At 39.1% G+C, this 21,850-nt stretch overlaps 2 protein-coding genes across 3 annotated transcripts in view; one reads left to right on the top strand and one right to left on the bottom strand.

The window, feature by feature from the left end:
• Positions 1-21,850, bottom strand: part of gcnt4a (glucosaminyl (N-acetyl) transferase 4a) — a 73,422-nt gene that overhangs the window by 46,839 nt on the left and 4,733 nt on the right. Inside the window, exon 1 of one of the 2 annotated variants that reach the window (XM_072914355.1) lies at positions 6,453-6,707. The exons of the other annotated variant lie outside the window; for it this stretch is intronic. The gene's annotated coding sequence lies outside the window, so the exon portion shown is untranslated. Of the gene's footprint in view, positions 1-6,452; positions 6,708-21,850 lie in introns of those variants that run through there. 2 annotated transcript variants of the gene reach the window in all.
• hmgcra (3-hydroxy-3-methylglutaryl-CoA reductase a) overlaps positions 18,457-21,850 on the top strand; it is a 39,674-nt gene continuing 36,280 nt past the window's right edge. The window contains exon 1 of the mRNA XM_061986589.1: positions 18,457-18,623. The gene's annotated coding sequence lies outside the window, so the exon portion shown is untranslated. The remainder of the gene's footprint in view (positions 18,624-21,850) is intronic.

Raw genomic sequence — 21,850 nt, 5'->3', positions numbered from 1 at the left:
AGTTTGGCTGTTCCTAGTTCCTGGTTTGTGTCTTTTCTTTATTTTTACTTTTGAACATTAAACCATGTTTTCTTTTACCAAGCCTGCCTTCTCTGCATCTTGGGGTTCGTCACCAACAACGCATTGTGACAGTAAGTATATTTAGGAATCAAGAATAGTGACTCTACTTAGTATTATTATGCCAAATCTTCCCCAAATAAATGTAGAATCACCATAATGTTTGTATTTAACTAAAAAAAATGCAATTGTGTGCAACAGTTTGAAACAAAAATTTTAAATTAATGTTTTTGAGTGGACTTCTTATGAAAGTACTACATAGAGCAGGGGTGTCCAAAGTTTTTCCGGAGAAAACATATCAATTCGAGGACACAGGGGGGCCACTTTGATACATTTTGACACACCAATACTGATAATGGTAGAACAGAGATTCTCAAACTGTGGTACGTTTAGATAGTGCGGGGGTTAGCAACCCAAAATGTTGAAAGAGCCATATTGGACCAAAATAAACAATAAAAAAAATCAGTCTGGAGACGCAAAAAATTAAAAGCCTCGTATAAGTGTTCTAATGAAAGCACAACATGAGGTGTCTATAACAGCTATTTTAGCCTACTATCAAAATGACCACGTGGCGCAGGCTGACGTAAATCTTTGTTGACAGAAATATTTATTCTACACATTTTTAAAACATTAGTAAAACTGAGGCTTCTCAGAGGGTGAGATAACGCCTGGAAATGATTGGCTTAGAATGGCCAAAGGTACAGATGTGTGTGCCCAAGTTAAAGGAAACGGCAGGATTTAATGGATTTATTACAATCTTGGCGAGCTGGGTAACGTTTGCTGTGGTCTATAACGGCACACAAACCACTATCAGATATGTAGCCAATATTACATACAGATAGCGTGTTATGAGACACACAAAATTAAATTAAATGAGCTCAAATTTACCTACAAACGAGACATAATGATGCAATATGTACATACAACTAGGCTAAATAGCATGTTAGCATCGATTACTCTGCAGTCATGCAGTGACCAAATATGCCTGAGAAGCACGCCAACAAGTCAATAACATCAACACAGCTCACTTTTGTGCATTCACGCACAGCACAAACGTTTGGTGGACAAAATCAGACAACGAAGGACTGGCATAAAACACATCTTTCTGTGGCAGCTTCGGAGAAACTTGTACATGTAAACAAACTACGGTGAGTTCAAGGACTGTCGAAATTAGTAAGACGAAAAGGTGCTTGCCAAATACTCATCAGTGAAGCATGTTTACTATAAAGTGGGATTTCTAACAATTAGGAAGGTTTGTGTCATGTTTGTCCTTCTACAGAAACCATATTAAAACAAAAAATATTTTTTCCACACTCTTTTTCCATTTTCATACATTTTTTAAAAAAGCTCCAGGGAGCCACAGGCAGCGCTGAGAGCCGCATGCGGGTTGCCGACCCCAGATATAGTGCTACACCAAAGAATCAGTGTTTTATTTTCCTATATACAAACACAGTGTTACTCTTCGAACTGTGTGTAGTGTTACAGTGGCCAAAATATTTGTTAAAAAAAACCTCTGCCTTGTTTTTAATGGATATCTAGGCCAGACCCACTGACGTAGAACACATATCCTAGTTTATCCCAAATATCAATACTTTAGAATTGAACATGTACTCGCGCCACAAAGCTGACAAAGTTTGGCGATAAAACTCCCGAACAAAAAATCTACGGTCAGTAAAATGTTCATTGGAATACCTTTTATAAAATGATACATGTATCTTTTAGTCTGCCAAATATCTTTTGAATTGATTGAAACGCACAATGATTTTTTGGACCTGCTGATTGCTTGGTCGCTTGTCTTGAGATTCACAAGTCGAGTTTGAGCAGACATATTTACTCAAATTTTTCGTCACTTCCATCGCAAATTTTATGAATTTAATCAATTAAAAATAGACCGTAACTGTTAGAGATGCGCGGTTTGCGGACACAACCGCGGAGTCCGCGGATTATCCGCGGGTCGGGCGGTTGAAATTAAAAAAAAAATTAGATTTTATCCGCGGGTCGGGTCGGGCGGTTGAAATTAAAAAAAATTAGATTTTAAATAGATTCAGGCGGGTGGCAGTTAAACCAATTCGGAAATATATATACATAGTTAAATGTTGTTACCCACATACGAAAAACGAGCAGGCACCTGCAGCATATGCCACAACAGAAGAAGAAAAAAAAAAGAGATGGACACTTTTACGGAGCGGAGAAGGGACGCCTCGCCGGGGTCCGGGACCGAGGCCCCTTCCCCCGAGAGGGCCCCACCGGGAGCCGTAGCTGAGGTGATCCCCGAGAAGGGCCCGACGCACGTCCAGGATCACCACCGCGCCCACCGCACCAACACCCCGCCTCGTCCGCCTTCGCCGCGGCCGGCGTCACGCGCAGCAGGTAAGCAGCTTACCTGCCCGCCACCCCCGTGGCCGGGGGCTCGTAACAGGGGTCACTCCGCGCGCTCCACCCGCGCAGCTTACCTGCCCGCCACCCCCGTTGCCGGGGGCGCGTAACAGGGGTCACTCCGCGCGCAGTGCGCTCACGAAAGTGGTGGGGCTCACCCTGGTGAGCCGAGTGGGCCACTTTTGGTAAGCAGAACTGGCGCTGCGGGATGAACCGAACGGCGGGTTAAGGCGCCCGATGCCGACGCTCATCAGACCCCAGAAAAGGTGTTGGTTGATATAGACAGCAGGACGGTGGCCATGGAAGTCGGAACCCGCTAAGGAGTGTGTAACAACCCACCTGCTGAATCAACTAGCCCTGAAAATGGATGGCGCTGGAGCGCCGGGCCCATACCCGACCGTCGCCGGCAGCGAGAGCCGCGAGGGCTAGGCCGCGACGAGTAGGATGGCCTCCGCGGTGCGCGATGAAGCCTCGGGCGCGAGCCCGGGTGGAGCCGCCGCGGGTTCGAGGGACATCGCACCGCCACGCGCTTGGAGGTGCGCTCAGCGCGGCTCCCAGATGATTGCGCACTGGTGTGCGTCTGGGCCGTGACAGCGTGGCACGCATTGAATGTCTCTGCTGAATTGGATCAGTCTCCTTTCTTTAACAGGCAAAAGCTTTATAACCTCACTAATGCCTTCCATCGTCTATATTAGATATATAACAACGGGCGGGTGCGGGCGGATGCGGTTTTGATTAAATGTTAGTTCGGGTGGATGCGGATGGTTGACGACTTTTGTGATGCGGTTGCGGATGAAATAATTGCCTATCCGCGCATCTCTAGTAACTGTGCTTTATGTTTCCATTACTGTAAACTTTAACACATTAAGGTGTATTTGTTAATTCAGGGCTATTTTGCTTTTTCAATTTGCATATTTCGAGAGCCAAATGTTCTGATTCAACCGGATGATTAGATCACGTGACCGCCATTATTTTGTAAACATTGGTCATGTGCTTTCTCAGTTGTTCTAATGATTTTAAGAATGTTAGTTTGCGGGATTCCTTTTAGCTGTTTTATAGCACAAAGTATGTACTTAGTTTACTACAAATTTATATATTTGTAGAAATTACTTCAAAACACTGTTATCTATAAGGATTTCATGTGATCTTGTGTTGAAATGTCCTCTTAATGATAACATTCATTGTAGTTTTGTGGGGCGGTATAGCTCGGTTGGTAGAGTGGCCGTGCCAGCAACTTGAGGGTTCCAGGTTCAATCCCTACTTCTGCCAACCTAGTCACTGCCGTTGTGTCCTTGGGCAAGACACTTTACCCACCTGCTCCCAGTGCCACCCACACTGGTTTAAAAATGTAACTAAGATATTGGGTTTTACAATGTAAAGTGCTTTGAGTCACTATATAAATATAATTAATTCACTTCACTTTTCAAACTATGATATTTGGTATCCTTATATTACCTATTTTTTTATGCAGTACTTTGGAATTCATTGATTAAAACTAATTAACATTATTTTTACAAAATCCAACCTATTTTCTGTGTTTGTTTGTTAAAGCAAGCTCTCCATGATATCAACCTTTTTAAACCGGGGTAAATATTAAAGTTATGACATTTTAAAAGTCAGATTTAACAAAATGGTCAAACCTAAAATCTTGACCTTATCTTAGTATTAAGAAGCTTACCAGTTTTGAAAATCCATAACTTTCTTATATTTATCACACAGGGAAATGATACTTAAACCACTGGGATCGTCTTTACAAGACATTTCTGATAATACTGGTTGCATGTCTATCTATTATTTTTCAAATTTTACAAACATACCTACATAAAAACTCAATCCAATGTGTTCAATATATGCTAAACTATTTGGAGAAATAATTCAGCATTTTGAACTTTGTGCGATAGGTGACAAAGAAAATAGTTAATAGTTTTGCATCAAATAATATATCTTATTAATTTATGAAACAATCTTTAGTAGAGTAGCCAACACTGTAAAATGGTGTTTAATACCTCAAAGTAAAAGTTAATGAATAAGGAATATACATTTTCCTCAGTTAGCTCACGGAAAGTTGTATAAAGTTTACATAATTAAGTACTAACAGGCTGCAGTATACCCAGCAGGCACAAGACATTGATACAACATTGATTATACTTACATGTTTTTAAAACTGACTTCCAAACAACGTTGCAAAATAGTTGCATTTGTAAATTCAGACAAGGTCGATCTCTAACGTTGGATGCACGTTGTTGATTGGGAACTGACCAAGTTTCGATGGTCAAATCAACACCTCAACCTGACATTGAATAAACGTCGTCAAAAAGCTTCTTGTTTCAACGTTGTATTTGTGTTATAGAATATTGGTTGTTTGATTACCAAAATTCAATAGTCAACTCAACGTCAGAACCCAACATTGATTAAACGTTGTCAAAAAGCATGCTGTTCCAATGTTAGGTTTGAGTTGCTCAACGTCAGGACCTAATTCAACAAGTTGTCAACGTTGTTTCAATGTCTTGTGCCTCCTGGGTAGTTTCATGGTTTGTGCACTAGTTTATTCATAGCTAGAATTCACTTAAATTAAAGTGTTTCTTATACATACACATATATATATATATATATATATATATATATATATATATATATATATATATATATATATATAAATACTTGACTTTCAGTGAAATCTAGCTATACACAGTATAAATATGTATTTTATTATATATATATACATATAAATAAAACAAATACTAGAATTTCAGTGTTCATTTATTTACACATATACACACATAACACTCCTCTCTACTCATTGTTGTATTTGAAAGTGCAATGCTTTGCAGCCAGTAGCACAGCCTTTGAAGGAGCGTAGGTGTAATATTCTGGGTTGGAGTCAATAACCAGGCGAGGTGATGAAGTTACGTCTCTTTACTTCATACTTCAGAACCGACTCCCACACTTGCCGTCAGGGTGTGCAATAGAACACTATAGTGTTCTGTGGTTACTTTTTAAACCGTTGGCCAACCAAAAAGTTACTTTTTGGTTGGCCAACGGTTTACGTTGTATTGCGCACCCTGAAGGCAAGTGTGGGAGTCGGTTCTGAAGTATGAAGTAAAAAGCGGACGTGACGAGAGGCTGTCCTCACTCAGGTCCGCACGGACCTGGAGGGGGCGTGCCTTAAGTCCGGCTGGAAATCGGGAGAAATTCGGGAGAATGGTTGTCCCGGGAGATTTTCGGGAGAGAGGCTGAAATTCGGGAGTCTCCCGGAAAATTTGGGAGGGATGGCAAGTATGCGTGTACCACTAGTCATAGTCGTGTATAAAGGAAGTATGGCCAACACGGTTCCAGGCGATCTCCTCAATGATTGGTCAAAAGCATACAGCATATGTCAGTAATGAATAAAGCAAAATATGAGAGGGGGACAAGCGGTAGAAAACGGATGGATGGCGATCTCCTCAATTATTGGTCAAAAGTCACTCACGTGGCTACAGGGCGCCTTGACTGCTACTAACTTTGAAATAATGCAATGTGTTTGCGACATTTCCTCATTAGTTTCTCGATCTGCGAGAATTGTGGACCGCTTTTACATCGTTTTACCCACAACCCGTCAGAACCCAACATTGATTAAACATTGTCAAAAAGCATGTTGTTCCAACGTTAGGTTTGCGTTGCTCAATGTCAGGACCTAATTCAACAAGTTCTCAACGTTGTTTCAATGTCTTGTGCCTGCTGGGAAGTTTCATGGTTTGTGCACTGGTTTTCACCAGGCTTAACTGTACATTTTCATTATACAATTAATAACTACTTCTACAATTAAATACTCCCATGGAATGTCCCCATACCTAATATATCAATATTTAAAGATAAAAATATACCTTATTAGTCAGTGACGTCACTCGGACATGCTAGCTTGCTAGCTAAATTATATGTGGATATGTTCACTCATAGATTACGGTTGGTAAATTCGACTCATATTTAACCGAGGGTAAAGGAAAATGTATTCTCTATAATATAACCAGAGCTATAATTACCTTAGCAAATGTATTTGTCGACTTTTCCCAAGCAGTAAAGTCTGTCAATGGCACAGTGGCGACGACGCAATTTTGACAGGACTGAGCTTGTCCTGCCGTCGCCTGTCGAAGTGGCGCGAAATCACTGCACTTTACTTATATTCAACAATAAAAATTACACACAGCACAGCAATCCTTAGTAAAATAAAATAAAATAATAATGTAAATAAATCAATATAAATAAGTAAATACAAGTTTAATCGCTGACCGCCTGTTTCCGTCTCTAACACGCGCATGCGCAGTACACACAATCTGAGCCGCGTTGTATCCTCGTGGAGCAAATACAAGTGTATTAAGTGAGCGAACAGAGAATGGAGGGAATTTTGTATACAACACGAAGGGACATCTCTTCAATCAACTGTTGTGTCATGTTGAGCGTTAAAGAAAATTTGAAACGTGACATTTCTGTTCAGAATGATTCAACGCGAGTACTATTTCTCTCTGTGACAGTATGGCGTATGACAGCACTGTCTATATGGGCAGTAGTGATGGGTCGTTAGCGAACAATCAGCTCTTCGGAACGGCTCTTTTTAGTTTAACGAGCCTGCTGCTTCTAAGAAATTATATTCATCTTCTTTATTTCTTTTGGAAAGGTGTGGAAAGTGAGCTACGGGAAACAAAAGCTAGGCTTTCTAAAAGCCAGTTCATTGCTAAAACAAAAAAAATCCTAGCAATTATTGCCTGTATGCTGTGTTTATTCCGTTCTGCACATTTACATTTTGTTGTGTATTGGCCCTAGTGTGTGAATGTGAGTGTGAATGTTGTCTGTCTATCAGTGTTGGCCCTGCGATGAGGTGGCGACTTGTCCAGGGTGTACCCCGCCTTCCGCCCGAATGCAGCTGAGGTAGGCTCCAGCACCCCCCGTGACCCCAAAAGGGACAAGCGGTAGAAATGGATGGATGAATGTTTGTGTTGTTTCACTGCAAAAAGTTGGACATTTCCAGTTTGTTTTTGTAGAAAGACAACCTGTTCCATTTTGAGCATATCAAACCATCCATCCATCCAGGCACGTGCACACATAGGGCCCTATGGGTGCTTGAGCCCAGGCCCGGCCCTAACCAATCTGGCGCCCTAGGCAAGATTTTAGGTGGCGCCCCCCCACATCGGCAGTGAAGTGTATATACTCACAAGAACCCGAATAGTTTTGTCTTTGACCTTTTTTTTTTTACTTACAACTATACCTAATATATAAAGGGGTGGAAAAGTGACGATTACCTGCAGGGCAAACATTGCTAACCAGAAGGCAATAACAATGTAAACAAAAAACACCTGCTTAAAAGATCTAATACAAACATTTATATGCACGTACAACACTTAGAACTTTTAGCATATCAGTATGTGGAATTAAATTATGGAATGGATTAAGTAAAGAAGTTAAAAATTGTACTGATATGATCCAGTTTAAGAGTTTGTTCAAAATAATAGTGCTTACAGAGTACAAAGAAGAAGAATTATGAGAAATACTTTCAACCTTATTGAAAATAAGATATTCTTCATCTCAGTATGTTAATAATGACTGAATTAATTAATTAATTACATATTACAAAACTGTTGTATACTAATTCATAGATGTTATTTTATTATATAAAAAGGTCAGTAAATGATTCTATATATTTGTAAACGCTTTGAAGAGGGAAAGGGGTAGGATTAAATAAGCTTTGCTTCTTCCTACTCCTTTTCAGGCATGATGTAAAATGAAATGATATGAAATTGTGTGATGTATTATGATGTAAGTGTGTTCATGTTCCAAATAAACTAAAGAAAGAAAGAAATGTCCCTGAGGAATGGTGGGAGTACTGTAATTACCTAACGTTACATTATTATTTTCCATAACAATTTAGCCCCCTCCACAATATTAACCCGACGTTAAAACAGAACTAGCTATTTATTGATTAGCAATTGCCGAATCATGTAACATTAGCTTAATGCTAAAAAGCCAGCTACTATCACATTCTGTAACAGACAAATAATTTCATGTAGGCTAACGTTACCTACCTGCTACCGCTGTCTTTTCTCGTTTCTCCTCCTCTTCTTTTCTCTTTTTTCTTCCCTGGGCACCTGACAGTTTTGGCATCTTGTGTTGATTTTTTTGATGTGGTGACGTCCAAAAAGAGTCATGATACGGGAAGGGAGGGGCCGCACCGTGCGGGGGGAGGAGGGGGGGGGCGTAATGTTGTAACAAATAATATTTGTATTAAATAGGCTTTACTTTGCATTTTAATTAACGTGGGATTATTTTTTGTATTTAGAAATAACAGTACCAACTTTTTTTTTTTTTTTTTTCTCCAACATTTGTGGCACTGGCGTGGCGCCCCCTGATGGACGGCGCCCTTAGCATTTTCCTATACGGCCTATGCCACGGGCCGGCCCTGCTTGAGCCCCTGCCCTTTTTTGCCTCGTCTTAAAAAGTGCCCTCTGCCTGTGTGTGTGTGGTTTTTTTTTGGTTTTTTTCTTTTCTTTAAACAACATTAATAAATTCCTGTCAGGGATGTAAAAAAAAAAAAAAAAAAAAAAAAAAACAGCGGTACAAAAACTCCACGTTTTCTTGTAATACCTGGTTGTTTGAGCCTGCCGCTTCCGCCAGAGAGAGAGAGAGAGGGCGAGTGAGTGAGTAGTGAGAGGAGAGAGATCCAACTGCGCCCCTTGAGGAGACGTGACACTTGACAGTGGAGCAACTTGAACCTGTGAGTTATGGTCTAGTCGCCGTCCACTTATTCAGCATCTAATATGGGTAATATTTCAGAAAAACGCTGTATTATTTATATTATTTAATGTGTCAGCTTCTGTTTTTGCCGGACGTCGGAGCACGGCGCATCAATTCAGCACAGAGTAGAGCAGAAGTAGTGTACAAAATACAAAATAAAACACCGGGTTAATTTTCAAAATAAAATGCACTGTGTTTACGGCGGATCACAGTTCTCTCACAGTAAATGGGTTGTACTTGTATAGCGCTTTTCTACCTTCAAGGTACTCAAAGCGCTTTGACACTACTTCCACATTTACCCATTCACACACACATTCACACACTGATGGAGGGAGCTGCCATGCAAGGCGCTAACCAGCACCCATCAGGAGCAAAGGTGAAGTGTCTTGTTCAGGACACAACGGACATGACGAGGTTGGTACTAGGTGGGGATTGAACCAGGGACCCTCGGGTTGCGCACGGCCACTATCCCACTGCGCCACGCCGTCCCACAGTAGAGGTTTAGATATAAAGGTTATTGTGACTTTGCTATTACTGTGTGGGTTAACAAAATAATAATAATGATAATAATAACAATAATAATAAGAAGAATAATGATAATGATGATAATAATAATTATTATTATTAATAATAATAATAATTTCAGCATTCTGGGGATATAAGATGTAAGGGACGGCGTGGCGCAGTGGGATAGTGGCCGTGCGCAACCCGAGGGTCCCTGGTTCAATCCCCACCTAGTACCAACCTCGTCATGTCCGTTGTGTCCTAAGCAAGACACTTCACCCTTGCTCCTGATGGGTGCTGGTTAGCGCCTTGCATGGCAGCTCCCTCCATGAGTGTGTGAATGTGTGTGTGAATGGGTAAATGTGGAAGTAGTGTCAAAGCGCTTTGAGTACCTTGAAGGTAGAAAAGCGCTATACAAGTACAACCCATTTATCATTTATAAGTTATCTGTTAGGAATATTACCATCTGTATTTAAACTTGATTCATGTTGATTATGCCTGCAACACAATGCCAAAAAAAGAAAGGATACAGAAAAGGAAGGAGAAGGAGCGCCAGGAAGCAGCTAAGGGTAGCAGACCTCTTAATGCATGGCTAAAACCAAGTACTAGCACCAGAATTCAAGAAAGACCACAGACCTCAGAAAGTGTCACACCTGAGAGAGAGGCAGAGACCTTAGAAGCAACACCTGAGAGAGAGGAGGAGGAGAGTGTAGAAGCAACACCTGAGAGAAAAGAGGCTTTAGATGCAACTCCTGACACAGAGGAAGCCATAGAAATCCCGGTAAATGTTGGGGAGGAAGAATCCACAGGAAGGGAGGCAGATGATACTACTGCAGAGGAAGCCATAGATGAGGGGGAAGTTGAAGGAGCTACAAGTGATGTAGGAGAAGAGGTCTTATCAAATATTGCACTGTTAAAGTATCCTACAGATCAATACAATATTAAAGTGCTTATCTTTAACAATAAATAGCCTAATAATAAGCCAGTGTTTTGTTGCTTTTCATGTCTTCCAAGCCTATGATAATGTGAATTAACTCATTATGACAATAATTTGTTGACACAAAAGAAATGGCAATCACTTTTACCTACAAAGGACACACAGCTAAGTAGTTAGCTTCCTATTAGCAAATTTAATTTTACATTCATTTCCATATTGTGTAAAGGACCAAAAAAAAATTCCTGCCCTTTTCTGACTTTGAGCCCCTGCCCCTCTATAATCATGTGCACGTCCCTGCATCCATCCATCCATTTTCTACCGCTTTTTCCCTTAGGCTCCAGCACCCACCGCGACCCCAATCTCAGCTACAATCGGGTGGAAGGCGGGGTACACCCTGGACAAGTCGCCACCTCATCGCAGGGCCAACAGATAGACAAACAACATTCACGCTCACATTCACACACTAGGGCCAATTTTAGTGTTGCCAATCAACCTATCTCCAGGTTCATGTTTTTGGAGGTGGGAGGAAGCCGGAGTACCCGGATGGAACCCACGCAGTCACAGGGAGAACATGCAAACTCAACACAGAAAGATCCCGAGCCTGGGATTGAACCCCAGACTACTCAGCACCTTCGTATTGTGAGGCAGACGCACTAACCCCTCTAACACCGTGCTGCCCAGGGGCGTCACTAGCTTTTAAGGACAGGGGGGGCTTAGCCCCCAGGAGATGCACAGGATGTGAGCGAATGTAGCGCACAAGCACAAAACCTCACAAACAGCTAACAAAGACTTAGAAATTATTAATTGTTATTATTATTTCAGTCGGTTTATTTTCAATCTGTGTTCAGTACAACAACAAACATGGGTTTGCACAGTGACATTTTGTGTACAGCATCAACAAGAAACAATTACTTGCATGATCCTTTAAGATACACTGAAACATAATGAAAGTCATGGCATTAGCCTCTATGGTATTACTTCACAACATAGAGGCTAATGCCACGACTTTCGCTCACAATACAATAATTGTTTGTTCCCAAATATTTTGAAGTTGCACAGATTACATTTTGGGCACATATGTGACTAAAATGGTTGTAAATTCAAGCCCTGGAAATATTACTTAATTACTTGAATTAAAGTAATATCTGGATCGGGATAATTTGGCTTATATATAATATATTTATACATATATATTCGTTAATATATATAGTCGTTAAGGAAATTAAATATATATGGAAGTCTGAATAGAGAAACGTTTATATATACTGTAAATAAGAAAGACTTAGAGTCCGTCTGCTGATCTGAAAAAGAGCCAAAGCTGTCAAAGAGCTGAGGGACCATTTTCAAATTTCAATGCTGAAACAAATAATGCAAACAACAAAATGTAACTTCCAGGGCTTGAGATCAACGTAGTCCCGTCGTCCCAGGGACGGTAAAAAAAATGCACGGGACGAAGTTAAATGCTCTCCGGGACGATGGCTTTTAACCATGTTTTTTCTTTTTATGTATTTATTCATTTTACGTTTTATATTAAATGTCTTGGTTTTTCCTCCCTCTGAAAATCCTATGAAATGTTTAACAAGCCACCCTATAACAATACAACAGCTATTAATGTAACAATACAATAAAACAAATATATTTAATGATGTTTTTTTCATTATTTTAACAATAGGCTAATGTATATTACTTTACATGGATTCTACAAGAAACACAAAACTTAAAAACTAAATTATTTACAATTGCAGACACAAGGTTTTGTGCAGCTTCACTCATTGTAAAGGAAGACGGAAGTCCACGCAGGAGAAAAATGACTACAAAGATGGTGTCTGGGTTTTTCTTATATACAGGTAAAAGCCAGTAAATTAGAATATTTTGAAAAACTTGAATTATTTCAGTAATTGCATTCAAAAGGTGTAACTTGTACATTATATTTATTCATTGCACACAGACTGATGCATTCAAATGTTTATTTCATTTAATTTTGATGTATTGAAGTGGCAACAAATGAAAATCCAAAATTCCGTGTGTCACAAAATTAGAATATTACTTAAGGCTAATACAAAAAAGGGATTTTTAGAAATGTTGGCCAACTGAAAAGTATGAAAATGAAAAATATGAGCATGTACAATACTCAATACTTGGTTGGAGCTCCTTTTGCCTCAATTACTGCGTTAATGCGGCGTGGCATGGAGTCGATGAGTTTCTGGCACTGCTCAGGTGTTATGAGAGCCCAGGTTGCTCTGATAGTGGCCTTCAACTCTTCTGCGTTTTTGGGTCTGGCATTCTGCATCTTCCTTTTCACAATACCCCACAGATTTTCTATGGGGCTAAGGTCAGGGGAGTTGGCGGGCCAATTTAGAACAGAAATACCATGGTCCGTAAACCAGGCACGGGTAGATTTTGCGCTGTGTGCAGGCGCCAAGTCCTGTTGGAACTTGAAATCTCCATCTCCATAGAGCAGGTCAGCAGCAGGAAGCATGAAGTGCTCTAAAACTTGCTGGTAGACGGCTGCGTTGACCCTGGATCTCAGGAAACAGAGTGGACCGACACCAGCAGATGACATGGCACCCCAAACCATCACTGATGGTGGAAACTTTACACTAGACTTCAGGCAACGTGGATCCTGTGCCTCTCCTGTCTTCCTCCAGACTCTGGGACCTCGATTTCCAAAGGAAATGCAAAATTTGCATGGCTGGGTGATGGTTTGGGGTGCCATGTCATCTGCTTGTGACGGTCCACTCTGTTTCCTGAGATCCAGGGTCAACGCAGCCGTCTACCAGCAAGTTTTAGAGCACTTCATGCTTCCTGCTGCTGACCTGCTCTATGGAGATGGAGATTTCAAGTTCCAACAGGACTTGGCGCCTGCACACAGCGCAAAATCTACCCGTGCCTGGTTTACGGACCATGGTATTTCTGTTCTAAATTGGCCCGCCAACTCCCCTGACCTTAGCCCCATAGAAAATCTGTGGGGTATTGTGAAAAGGAAGATGCAGAATGCCAGACCCAAAAACGCAGAAGAGTTGAAGGCCACTATCAGAGCAACCTGGGCTCTCATAACACCTGAGCAGTGCCAGAAACTCATCGACTCCATGCCACGCCGCATTAACGCAGTAATTGAGGCAAAAGGAGCTCCAACCAAGTATTGAGTATTGTACATGCTCATATTTTTCTTTTTCATACTTTTCAGTTGGCCAACATTTCTAAAAATCCCTTTTTTGTATTAGCCTTAAGTAATATTCTAATTTTGTGACACACGGAATTTTGGATTTTCATTTGTTGCCACTTCAAATCATCAAAATTAAATGAAATAAACATTTGAATGCATCAGTCTGTGTGCAATGAATAAATATAATGTACAAGTTACACCTTTTGAATGCAATTACTGAAATAAATCAAGTTTTTCAAAATATTCTAATTTACTGGCTTTTACCTGTATATCTATAGATACATATTAAGTCTTTCATATATATATATATATATATATATATATATGAAAGACTTAAAGGTATACGAGATAGGCTCCAGCTCCCCCCGCGACCCCAAAGGGAATAAGCGGTAGAAAATGGATGGATGTTGTGGATCATGTTGACTATTGGTCCTCCTAATTGGCAATCATTCTGGTATATATATATATATATATATATATATATATATATATATATATATATATATATATCAAATAAAACAAATGGCTTTTCGATAAGCCATTTTTTATTTATTTATTTATTACAACGCCAAAATAGGCCAATGGTTGTACTTCTGTAGCACTTTGAGATTTGGAATCAAATGTAAAGTAGAGTACAAATACAATCTATTATATATATATATATATATATATATATATATATATATATATATATGTATATATATGTCCTTACGTAACATTACCAGAATGATTGACAATTAGGAGGACCAATAGTCAACATGATCCACCCAGAAATAAATAAAACAAATGGCTTATTGATAAGCCATTTAAAAAAAAAAAATTGTTTTAATATTTATTTATATGTATCATTATTCTCCTACTCACCTTTCCAGTAGAAGCCTCTCCCCTCTCACTTTATGTGCTCCTCTGCCCTGACTCCTACAGGTCAATAGGGGTTGTGGAGTGATTATTATTATTATCTACTGATGATAGTCATACGTGAATGAGCTCAGCTCCTGTATTCCTCCATGTGTAAAGTGAGAAACACAGCTGATGCTCCAGAAGGAAGTAACCCCAAAGATAGCAAATGGTAAAAAATAGTGCACATTTAACTTTATAAATAACCAGGACCTTCATGATGCATTTCAGGCTAACTAGCTAACTAAGTAGCAGCATTGTTTTAGAGTGGGAATGTAACTTTTTGTCAAACACAGACCTGGTGTAAAGTGGAGCTAATACATTTTAATACAAGCAGTGATGAATACTTACTTTCTTGAAAAAGTTTCTTATGTCTATTTTGCATCCTTTCACGTTCTTGTTCTGCAGTGCTGTGTGCTAATGTGCTTCGTACACCTGCAGGACCGCAAGCAAGGTCGCAGAGAAAATGCGGACTGGATTTTGAGTGATGTGGGCATTTTCTATATGAACAAGTCCAAGGACCGCAAGCAAGATCGCAGAGAAAATGCAGACTGGATTTTGAGTGATGTCGGCATTTTCTATATGAACAAGTGGAATGGATTGGATACTGACGCATTAAAGGGGCTCTCTACCTTATGCTATGAAGTGAGGGGAAACTGAGTGAATAATGACAGGTTATATGATTATTTATTTAAACTCATATTCGGACCACTTTATAATGAATATGTCAGGATGTATTTGTAAAAAAAAAAAAAGATTTTTTTTTTTTTAACCCCAAATTATTTAGGGGGGCTTAAGAATATTTTAGGGGGGCTTGAGCCCCCCTAAAATAGGCCTAGCAACGCCAATGGTGCTGCCTCATATCAAACCATATGAATAAAAAAACATTTGATATAATTGTAATTTTACTTATGAATCAGAATCAGAATCAGAATGTCTCCATTTCACAGCTATTGCTAATACTTTCCTTCACTTACTGTATTATATCTGTGACATAAATATATACAGTACATACATAAATAAAATATGTGAAATACATTCACATAAATAAAAGTTATTAAGGCGTTATAGTCCACAAAAAGAAGTGTATGTGCGAATACCTGATTTATTATTAATGTTTAAGACATTTTAGTTGGCCTACTCTCTTTATACACGACTCTGGGTAATTTATTTGTTTGGTGACACCGAGTGGTCACAATATGACATGATGTAGATGATGCAGACACGGTTGTTCGTGGATTCTTTCTAATACGGGACTTTGTATGTTTAAGTAATATGCAAATATAATTATTTTATACTTGTTTATATCAACAAATGTGCTTCTTTAGACTGCAATATTGTTATATTATTATTACGTATGTTTGTGTGCTATTGTGTGTGCTGCTGTTGTGTAGAGGCTGTAGCTCCTAGAGCAGTCTACCATGTTTACCTCTTGGGGTGTCAAAAAAAAAAATAGATTCGAATTATCTGCAATTCTTATTTGGAACGATTCTTAATCAATAATTTAAAAAAAATCTAATATATATGTATTTTTTAATCTGTCCTGTCCAACCACTCATCATGTAGTTGATGTAGATTCCCATATCTGATGTATAGATTTACTTTAGAAAAGAGAAGTGTTGGATTTTACACTTGTTGCCTTATTTGTATTTGATTTTATTAAATGTTTGGGTATAATTGTATTAAAAAGCTGTTTTTTAAGTAATATAACAATTTATCAGAGCTGTTTGTCTATCTTATAGAGAGAGGAATGTAGTTAATCATATAAGTGGTACCCAATGTTATTAAAATAGTATATACTGTATTTAAAATCGAGATTCGATTCTGAATCGAATCGTTACCCCCAAGAATGGAATCAAATCGTGTGGTGCCCAAAGACTCACACCCCTGGTAAATGACTCGACTAAAATAGAAGAAAATACCAAACTTGTGTGCTTATTGGTGGATGTTTCGTTGTTAACTGTACACCCTACAGGACTGCTTATATCGGACATTTTACATACAAGCTCATATCATTTGATACTTTTTTTTATTGTGTGAATGCTCCAAAGCATTCACAGATATGGTTTTCTACACCAAAATGCATATATTTATTCTTCAATTTATTGTGTGAATGCTCCAAAGCATTCACTTATATGGTTTTTATTCTTCTTATTCTCCAGATTTTGGCGCACTTTACCTTCCACATTTTTCACCTGATTCAAACCGCGGGCTTTCCCTTGACAAATTCCAAAAATCCCCAGATTTCCCAGAATTACAGGTTTTTCTGGGACATTTTTCCCATTCAAAATGAATTGGCCATTTTTCAAACTTTCACCATTTCCACATTTTTCAACCTATTCATACCATTACACTCATCCTGGAAATTTAAACAACTTTTTTTTCCAAGTCCCAAAAAATTCCTGAATTTTCCAAAATTCCTGGTTTTCCAAAGCCTTATTTCCACCCTTTTTTCTGGCGACTACTCCTTCCACATTTTGCAACGCATTTCAACCGTTCCACCGTCAAAACATTCCTCTTAATCAGGACAAAAAACTAATTTGTTTTTTGGACTGGAAAAATTCCCACTTTTCCCAAAATTCCAGGAATTCCGTCATTCCATTTCTCAATTCAACATGTTACTACTTTAACATTTCTCAAAGGATTTGAAAAATGTCAACACCAAACATTTTCAGATCATTCCAGTTCTTTACCATTTTCAAAAAAAGTCCCGCTTTTCCCGAAATTCCCAATTTTTTCTGAAATACCCATTGAAAGCAATGGGACATTCTTCAAAGTTCCACAACTTCCACATTTCTAATCTGATTCAAACCGTTTCAACTTCAAAAAAATCAGCCTGTTGAGGAATTGTGTGCTGTACTTCAACAATTCTAAAAAAAAAATTGCCGGATTTCCCATGATTCCTTTTTTTTTTGCATTTTCCCCATTCAAAATGAATTGGCCATTTTTCAAACTTCCACAATTCCCACATTCTTCAACCCATTAAACCCATTCCGCCTTTAACACGTTCCACCATTATGGAAATTCAAACTACCCTTTTTTTCCAGGTTAAAAAAAATTCCAGATTTTCCCGAAATGTACTACTTCTTTTAAACAATTTTAACATCAACCAATTCAGCTCATTCAGGACATTCATGCTCCTACTCATTTTCCAAAAATCCCGCTTTACCCCAAATTCCCAAATTTACAGGAAGTTCCCATTGAAATGAATGGGACATTTTTCCAAGCTGCACAATTCCCACATTTTTCAACCTATTCAAACCATTCCAACATTAACACATTCCACTCATCCTGGACATTCAAACTAACAAGTTCCAAACCAGATTCCGGTTTTCCTGGAAATTCAAACTCTTCAACATTCAAACCATTCCAACATTCATAATATTCTTACATTCATACTACATCCTGTCAGTATTTCACTTCAACTTCAGAAATGGAGCATTCACACAAAATTCCTTCTGGAATTGCCTCTTCTAGTTGTTGAATAATATCGGATTGGGACGTTCCTAATTATTACATTAGGAATAAACACAAGTTGGTAATATATCAATTTCAGCAACAGAAACGTGAGGAGCTGATAGAGTGGGCTCATTCAAAGCAGCCGAGGAAAAACCGTCCAGCTTGCACTGAGTGGTGTGACTAGGCGGCCACACACTGGCCACGCCCCCTACAGCCGATTCCTAGGAAACGGGGCGTGGCACAATCGTCACCGACGCTGGTCGAGCACTGTGATTGGCCGAAGCCTCGTATGATGTAGTAGCGTGCCATGGTTCCATGTGGGCTCGCTTAATTGTAGAATCCGCTCAACTTGTGTGGACGCCAGTGACGTTGGGAAGGTTCAAGCCAACCCACTGGCTCCCCGCATGACGCCAGCAGCCTTTATCATCAAACCTCCCTCACATTTCACCCACTTCATCCTCACAGGTAAGTCACTCTCACGGGCCTTTCTAGCATAGCTGACGCTATCACACACAATGTAAACGTCTTTGAAGGGAATGTGCTACTACGTACAGTATTGTCATCTTTCTCCTTGTTAAGTGCTTTGTGGTAATTCATCTGATTTGCAAATTAAAAGGTACACAGGTTTTTACCTTGTGCTTAATACAATTAAAACTACAAAATGTTGACAAATTGTCAACAAATTTTGCAAATGTGTGTGTATATTATATTTTGGTTAATTTTTGCACAGGTGGGTATCTTAAATTGTACTCAGGTAAGAGTACTTTAGGGCACAGGTGTCCAAACTTATTTATTAAAAACAAGCACATATTTTATTTATTTATTTCAAAACAGACACATATTTAAAGACACAACTTTGTGTCAGCTTTGTGTTATAGGTGACAAAGTAATTGTTAGGGCTGCAACAATTCACAGGGTATCCGCAGAGTTTTAAAAAGTCTAAAAAAAAGTGTTAAATCCAATAATTTGAATTTAAGGCCTTAAAATATCTAAAATTATTGTAAAATCTCATAAGAGGTCTTAAATACGATTTTGAAAGGTTTTAATAATCTGTTGACGTTACTTTTATTTATAACATGCATAAACTTCAGTCTCGCTTTGAAATATTGCTACAACGTTTGGAATTTTTTAAATTCTGTCTTCCAAACAAGTCTTGGTTCACAACAAAAAGCTTTCTGTTATTTTTTTAGTTAGGTTAAGCGTTTTGTCTTCCAGTGTGAAAGCGCTGTGGATAAATTCACATACTTTAATATATGAATATACAATATTTAAATAATGCCTTCAATTGTCCTTCAAGTCTTTTGTACATTTTTGCCTGTATCGATGTGTAACGGGTCTTAAATTGTATTCATTATGGTCTTAAAAGTCTTAAATTTGGCTTGTTGAAACCTGCGGAGACCCTGAATTCATTTATCAAATCAATAAAAAAAAATATATTTATTATCTCGCCTCAATTAATCATTTAATGAGTGTAACCCAGGGGTCGGCAACCCAAAATGTTGAAAGCCATATTGGACCAAAAATACAAACAAAAAATCTGTCTGGAGCCGCAAAAAAATAAAAGCCTTATATAAGTGTTATAATGAAGGCAACACAGGGTGTACCGTAAGTGTCTATATTAGCTAGGGCTGGGTGATATGGACGAAAAAGTATATCTCGATATATTTTTACTCAAACTCGATATTCGATGGATATCTCGATATATTTTCCGGTGAAAGTATACATATAAAAATATTCATTTTTGAGCGAAATTGGAGTGAGTAGGTAGGTAGGTAGGTCTTAATAGGGAAAGACGTTAACGTCTCTTGTTTTCATGTTAGCATTTAAGCTAACTAGCTAGTCTGTGAGTTTATTAAAGTGCAGTTATTAATCAGGTTTTTTCAATAATGTTAATGTAAAACAGTAATCCAACCGTCTGGACTTTTACCGTGGTTATTAATATTGTGTATCGCTACATCCCTAGTTAGAGATAGTGTTTGCCACAGGACGTGACATCACGCGCAAGCCAGGTACCGTAGCACGGCACCGTTGGACTTAATGTGAACCGGTGCCCGGTTGGACCAGAGAAATTCATTCGGTGTCAAAAAAAGTACCGGATTTGGTGCTTATTTCTAATCATACCCCTATCTAAACTTTTATAATTTAATTAAAACTAACCTTTGATTTATCTTCTGTTGCTTCGATTAATCTTTACAATAGTGTAACGATTAAAATATATCACATCTGGACTGCATGGTGCAATAGGATAGACATGAGAGCGGTGATGTGTGTGTTGTGGTACTGTCTGGTGGTTAACTGCAGAGTTTTTATTTTATTTATTTTTATTCATGCACACGAAAAAGTGCAATTATGGTACTATGTTGATGATGTGCATTTATAGAAAAGAAAAAAAGAACGATGGCTTAGCAAGCAGAAAAATTGTTGCGTATTTCAACTATTTTTCCTAAAATACACTTGTGTGTTTTATCCGACTGCTCGATTAATTGAACATAATAATCGTAGATTAGTCCATTACTAAAGTAATCGATAGCTGCAGGCCTAGTGTTGATTTTTTTATTTTAAAATTAAACTTGGTTAAAACATTTTAGTGTGTGTTGAAGTACTTTTTTGAGCACATTCAACACAGTGTTGGCGCTAAGAGGGTCCCAGGGACCCCATCAAGTCATAAAAATGGGGTCCCAGAGGCCCCATCAAGTCATAAAAATAGGGTCCCACATTAAATTTTTGGGGTCCCACATTTTTGTAAGCGTTTTGAAAGCAAATGATAAATGTATACATTAACCTGTTATATTTCACATTCTATACTGTGTTTTGGAAAAAGGTTGTCATAAACGTTACTTAATTCATAAAAAAAAAAATACAAAAGAAAGAAAATGTTTATGCATATGTACATTTATTCATTCACTTTATTTTCTTCATGAATCTAAATTTTACCGCTGCCGGTAGTTTTTTCTATATTTGTATTTAATAAGTTGTAGGTGTATTTATTTCAGTATAAAAGTGTAAAAAGTTATTTGCTTCGGTCTTGAAATTATGATAATGGGGTGCCAGGGCATACATACGTTATTTATTAAACGCTTAAATCTCTAGAGTCTACATCAACTTCAGATCTAACTAAGTTGTTCGTCCATCCATCCATCTTCTTCCGCTTATCCGAGGTCGGGTCGCGGGGGCAGCAGTTTAAGCAGGGAAGCCTAGACTTCCCTCTCCCCAGCCACTTCGTCCAGCTCCTCCCGGGGGATCCCGAGGCGTTCCCAGGCCAGCCGGGAGAGATAGTCTTCCCAGCGTGTCCTGGGTCTTCCCCTTGGCCTCCTACCGGTCGGACGTGCCCGAAACACCTTCCTAGGGAGGCGTTCGGGTGGCATCCTGACCAGATGCCCGAACCACCTCACCTGGCTCCTCTCGATGTGGAGGAGCAGCGGCTTTACTTTGAGCTCCCCCCGGATGACAGAGCTTCTCACCCTATCTCTAAGGGAGAGCCCCGCCACCCGGCGGAGGAAACTCATTTCGGTCGCTTGTACCCGTGATCTTGTCCTTTCGGTCATGACCCAAAGCTCATGACCATAGGTGATAATGGGAACGTAGATCGACCGGTAAATCGAGAGTTTTGCCTTCCGGCTCAGCTCCTTCTTCAATACAGCAGATCGATACAGTGCCCGCATTACTGAAGACGCCGCACCGATCCGCCTATC

The sequence above is a fragment of the Nerophis lumbriciformis genome, linkage group LG12 (genome assembly GCF_033978685.3).
Source record: "Nerophis lumbriciformis linkage group LG12, RoL_Nlum_v2.1, whole genome shotgun sequence".
In the NCBI taxonomy this organism is placed as follows: Eukaryota; Metazoa; Chordata; class Actinopteri; order Syngnathiformes; family Syngnathidae; genus Nerophis; species Nerophis lumbriciformis.
The sequence above is the reverse complement of the archived record's forward strand: the minus strand, read 5'-3'. Positions and strand labels throughout refer to the sequence as shown.